Raw genomic sequence first — 5,508 nt, 5'->3', positions numbered from 1 at the left:
AAAAAAAAAAAAATACAAAAATTGGCTGGGCACGGTGGCTCACACCTGTAATCCCAGCACTTTGGGAGGCCAAGGCGGGCAGATCATGAGGTCAGGGGATCGAGACATTCCTGGCTAACACGGTGAAACTCTGTCTCTACTAAAAAATACACACACACACACACACACACACACACAAAGCCGGGCGTGGTGGCAGGTGCCTGTAGTCCCAGCTACTCGGGAGGCTGAGGCAGGAGAATGGCGTGAACCTGGGAGGCAGAGGTTGCAGTGAGCCGAGCTCATACCACTGCACTCCAGCCTGAGCAACAAAGCGAGACTCCATCTCAAAAAAATAAAAATAAAAAAATAATAATAAATAATTAATTAAAACAACAACAACAAAAATTAGCCAGGTGTGGTGGCAGGTGCCTGTAATCCCAGCTACTCAGGAGGCTGAGGCAGGAAAATCACTTGAACCCAGGAGGCAGAGTTTGCAGTGAGCTGAGATCGCCACTGCCCTCCAGTCTGGGTGACAGAACAAGACTCTGTCTAGAAAAAACCCTAAAGCATTACAGTCAGAGGCATTGGAACTTGAGCAACTCCATCTTGAATAGGGGCTGGGGAAAATAAGGCTGAGACCAGCTGAGCTGCATTCCAGGAGGTTAGGCGTTCTAAGTCACAGGGTGAGACAGGAGGTCTGCACAAGATACAGGTCCTAAATACTCTGCTGAGAAAACAGGCTGCAGTAAAGAGGCCCGCCAAAACCCACCAAAACCGAGATGACCTCTGGTCATGCTCATTGCTCATTACACATGAAGTATAATGTATTAGCCTGCTAAGAGACACTCCCACCAGCGCCATGACAGTTTACAAATGCCATGGCAACTTCAGGAAGTTAACCCTATATGGTCTAAAAAGGGGAGGAATCTTCAGTTCCGGGAATTGCCCACCTCTTTTCTGGAAAACTCATGAATAATCCACTCCTTGTTTAGCATATAATCAAGAAATAACCTTTAAAATGGCCAACCAGTCACTCATGCTGCTGCTTTGCCTATGGAGTAGCCATGATTTTATTCCTTTACCTTCCTAATAAACTTTCTTTCAGTGTATGGATTCACCTCAAATTCTGTCTTTAGCGAGAGCCATGAACCCTTCCTTGGGGCCTGGATCAGGCTCCTCCTTTCCGATAACATTACTAAAACTGAACAAGACAAGCATTTATACAATGTTACTTTGTATTTCATGGCTTTTAATTTATTACATTAACCCCATTTCTATGTGCAATTTTAAATATACAGTTTTGTTTTCTAAGAGGCCTTTATGTTGTTAAATAAGTCCTTTAGAGAACCTATAAATTATCCACCAAAACAATTCCAGCCATACATTTTGGTTATTGTTGTCTTAGCAGGGGACTACAGTACACTTGCCCCTGTATCCATGGGGGATTTGTTTCAGAACCCTCCTCCTCCCCGTCCAGATACCGAAATCCACAGATACACAAGTCCCTCATATAAAATGATGTCGTATTTGTAAATAACCTGCACACAGCCTCCTGTACACTCTAAATCATCTCTAGATTACTTATAACACCTAATACAATGTAAATGCTTTGTAAATAGTGGTTTGCTGTACCGTTTAGGAAATAATGACAAGAAAAATTCTGTACATTTTCAGAATGGATGCAAGCATTTGTTATTAATTTTTAAATGTTCGACCAGATGTTGGTTAAATCCACAGATGCAGAAGCTACAGATACAAAGAGTCAACCATATTTTACTTATTGTTATAAAATACAGAAATGTACAAATCAGAAAAAGAATGTCTCCTAATTTTATTCCTCTGAGTTAACCACCATTAATAATTGATGTATGTCATGCTAAAACCACTTCTATGCATATGAAATATTTTGTCAAAATAAGCAAGGAACTTTAGAACAGACTTCAGATAAATAAAAATAATATGCACATTTGGAAAAAACAGCACAACAAATTGGATCATGCTACATATTCTCATCTGCAATTTACCTTCTTTTAATGATGACATAGTATTTCACTGAATGGATATTTCATAATTGAGCTAATTAATTCCCAACTGATCTAACTTTGGGTTGTTTCCAATTTTTTTTTTTTCGCTATTAAAAGTTATGAGCTTTCTCAAACCAATAGCTTTGCATATTTATGCTACTAATTCCATAGGATAAATTCTGAGGAGTAGAATTTTGGATCAAATAATATGGGCATCTTTCAATTTTGATCACTTTACATGTTGTTTAATTTTCCTACTGCCTTTTAGTGTGCCACTTTCCCAGTGTGCACCACCAACTCCTTGATAACTTTTACTTCTCTCTCTCCTGCCAGTCCCTTTTAGTCTTTATCACAGGGGGACAAATTAACTAAATGTTGACACTGATTATCTCCTGAGGTGTGGTTATGCTTCTGTCTTATTGCTTTCTCCATAATTTTCTTTAATTTCCAACATTTCCACGATGATTATGAATTATTTTAGAGTTTACTAGAATGAAGTAAGAAATTACTTTTGATTAGAGATTGGAAAAGATTTAGTAAAGACTGTAACGCAGGAAAATGCCTGACTCCAAATAGCCGGTAGAGTTTCCAAACAGGCAGGAAGTAGAAGAGAACAGCTGAGACCCAGAGAACGAGGCCATGTTAATAACGATAAGGTGCATAGAGATTCCTGCCCAAGGAAGACTAGTAGGGCTGGGCTTTAGGAACACAAACCTTGCAGGAGTGTGCAGAAGAACCAGGCCGGGGGGAGATCAGGCCTAAAACAATTTCAGGATTCCAGGCAAGAGGTAATGAAAGCTTAAACTAGCATAATATAAGGAGCTAGAGAAGGAAAGAAGAGACAATTACACCCAAAACTGTCGGGGGAGAGATGTGTGAGCTTTGCAGGGCAGCATTTTCCCTGCATAAGCAAATAGAGCTGCAGGGTCCCCTTGCAGAAGCAGCTCTACTAGATGCAAGCAGGTTTTTCTAGCTCAGCTATTTGTGAAAAGTAAATCTGAGCTTGGAAGGCCTGGAAGCATTGTGCAATTTCTCATTTGAGAGAGGTCATGCTCAGGCTAGCAAAAAGAGGGCCATTTCAATCACAATGAGTGCCTTTTCCCTCTGGAACATGGGGTTTCTCCAAAATTTCAAAAAATGCATGTGTGTTAACAGTTTCATTTCTAGATCAATATTTTTCAAGGAGGAAAAGAAGTGACAATTTAGAGAAAAACAAAACAGAAGTTGTTGAAACTCTCACCACTGACCCTCCCATTTAATCACCAGAAATGTGGTACCCAAGAGACAGAGTAGGCCTTAAGTTCTCATTCATTGTTTTTGGGCTGAATGCATTCCCTGTTTATGTCTCAAAAGAGCCATATGAAATAGCCCTGTGAAGTGCTTCATCAGAGGGGACGGCATTTTTTTTTTATTTTTTATATTTGAGACAGGGTCTCACTCTGTTGCCCAGGCTGGAGTGCAGTGACATGATCATGGCTCACTGCATCCTCAATCTCCCATGCTTAAGTGATCCTCCCACCTCAGCCTTCTGAGTAGCTGGGACTGCAGGCATACACCACCATGCATGGCTAATTATTGCACTTTTTGTAGATATGGTGTTTTGTCATGTTGCCCAGGCTGTTCTCAAACTCTTGGGCTCAAGCCATCTTCCCTCCTTGGCCTCCCAAAGTGCTGGGATTACAGGCGTGAGCCACTGCACCTGGCCAGGGACAGCATTTTCAAGATAAGTCTCTGGAAACAGGACAGCCCCCTAAATCAGTCCCTTAAAACCACAGAAGTTTATTTCTTGCATGCATTACAGGTTGGCAGAAGGTTGGCTGTGGCTCTGCTTCATGTATTTCCCATAAGCAGATTCCACTGTGGCAGCTGATTTGCAGGGAGAGATGTCCTCATGTCAAAGGAGAAAGCAAGAAAGCAAAACCAAAACAATAAACCCAAAAATCTGACAAAACCCCAAAAATCTGACAATAGCCCTTAATAGTTCAGCTGGGAACTGGCTCCCTGTATGACTTCTGTTCACATTTCAGTGGCCAAAGCAGGTCACCTTCCCAAGGCCCAAGCCTATTCTCAGTAGGGTGGTTCATGGACTCCACCCACAAAAGGCACTGTGGCTGTGCTCATGGTGTGCTGCACAGGCATCTTACAGGGGACAGAGGCCGGTAGCTGTGAACAAGAAAGCCTTCTGTGGCCAGCCTTGAGGGGCTGGAAATTGAGGCACCAATGCTTTCCCTCTGCCTATTACACTGCACTTCCTCTCAACACCCTACCCAGATCCAGGCCCGTCTGATTGAACCTCTGATTCCAGAACTGGGCCTGTGTTTCTCACCTCTGGCTGGATTTCTGTTCTACCTTGTAAAGGACAACTTAGGAGCATCAGGCTTCCACCCCAAAAACATCACCTCTGGATGTACCTCCAAGACCAGAATGACACGCTGGTACAAAAACACAACCTCAACTCCAGTTCAAGCTTAGTACCCTTTTTGGATCCATTAAATTAGATGGTTAACTTTCTACTTTCCAGGATCTATGTTCAAATTAGTGTCTCCTTCTAAGATCCTCACCCTTCCCAGCTTCTTCTAATTCTCTGTTGCCCCACTGCAAGGTGCCAACATGCTTTTCAGCCAGTAGAAGAGGCAGGAAAGATCTTTGTCAGTAAGGGCACCTCTGAGTCACTGCATGAAGGGGCCTGTGCCTGGGAGGCCCCACCCTCCCTCCTCCCTGCTGGGCCAGCAAGGGCCAGAGCTCATTTCCAATTCTGCCCTGTTTGTGCTTGTTCTTTTTCCATGTAGTATTATCAAGAGCCCGTTTTTATGAGCTGAAACAGTGAGGTCTGTGCAAACAAACTTTCTGAGTAATAATAACTGTCCTAAATAATTTGCTCAAGAACAAACAGTGCTTTGCAACTGGCACAATCAGCTCCTCACATCTGAGCCAGGTTTGTAGCCTGCTTGAAGTGGATGCATGAGAAAGCTGGGGTGCTTTTAAGTGACCTAGAAGTTTCATTCATTGACTTGACAACCAACAGGTAACCAATAGGTAACTGGAGAGAATAAACCAACCAACCAACAAAAACAAATAGGATTACTTGCAACGAGGAAGGCAATTTAGGTAACCCCAAATTTAAGAAAACAGAGGAAGAAAGGCACTCACTGCCTCATTATCTTGGTTATCATTATTTTAAAATTTTGCTCCAATCCCTTTTCATGTAAAATCTAAAAATCACTTTTACATAAACTTTGGTATCCAGCTTTTTTTTTTTTTAATTAACATCAATAGATTTTCTTCTTCATAGTTGCTTTTGGTGGCTGAATAATTTTTCACTTACCAAAAGGATTGTATGCATGTTCCATAATTTACTTAGCCAACTCCCTTACTGCTGAACACTTAGGTGATTTTTACTTTATATTTTTGCCATGATAAACAATACTGTTATGAACACATTTATATTTTCAAATTTGTGCATAATATGAGCTTGTGATTATTTGATTTTTTTTTTTTTTTTTTT

This window comes from Colobus angolensis, unplaced genomic scaffold (genome assembly GCF_000951035.1).
Source record: "Colobus angolensis palliatus isolate OR3802 unplaced genomic scaffold, Cang.pa_1.0 Scaffold82, whole genome shotgun sequence".
NCBI lineage: Eukaryota > Metazoa > Chordata > Mammalia > Primates > Cercopithecidae > Colobus > Colobus angolensis.
The sequence above is the reverse complement of the archived record's forward strand: the minus strand, read 5'-3'. Positions refer to the sequence as shown.